A 568-nucleotide genomic window follows, 5' to 3' on the forward strand; every position below is an offset into this window, starting at 1 on the left:
CTCTTGTGGTGTTGAGACGCCTGGTCCTCCCACCCCTGCGAAGGGCTTACGGAGTTCAGTGCCTCCTGACCTCTTTAGTGTCACACCCTGGGCCCCGCCCACCCAGGCCAGCAGCCCCCAGGGCCGAGGGGCCCCACCTCAGCAGGCCTGGGAGCCAGGCTCACCTAGAGCCCTGACTGGTTCAGCCAGTGCTGTCACTACAGTATTAGGTTTCTCTGCTCACACTACTTTTTACATTTTATTTATTTATTTATTACTGAACACTCCACGGATTTGCTTGTCATCCTCGTGCAAAGACTGTGCTAATCTTCCCTGCACTATTCCGATTTTAATACATGTGCTGCCAAAACAAGCACTGTGCTACTTTCGTTGGAGTGGATGGATCGAAAGAAAAGGACTATGTCGGGGTGGACTGGAGTTTCGACTCCAGAGTTGGGCTGCTCGGGCTCAAGTTTTGGCTTCACTTATTAGCCAAGTAACATGGGCCCGGTTACTTGACACCCCTGGGCCTCAGTTTCCTTGTCTGAAAAGGCGGACAATAACAGTACTGTTATAGTCTAAGATGCGA

At 51.8% G+C, this 568-nt stretch overlaps 1 non-coding gene across 1 annotated transcript; it reads right to left on the bottom strand.

Moving 5' to 3' along the window:
- Positions 1–249: 249 nt before the first annotated feature.
- On the bottom strand, positions 250–356 carry LOC138388884 (U6 spliceosomal RNA). Its single transcript, XR_011234354.1, has one exon. It is a non-coding gene; the product is annotated as a U6 spliceosomal RNA (small nuclear RNA).
- Positions 357–568: the final 212 nt, after the last annotated feature.

This window comes from Eulemur rufifrons, chromosome 7 (assembly GCF_041146395.1).
Source record: "Eulemur rufifrons isolate Redbay chromosome 7, OSU_ERuf_1, whole genome shotgun sequence".
In the NCBI taxonomy this organism is placed as follows: domain Eukaryota; kingdom Metazoa; phylum Chordata; class Mammalia; order Primates; family Lemuridae; genus Eulemur; species Eulemur rufifrons.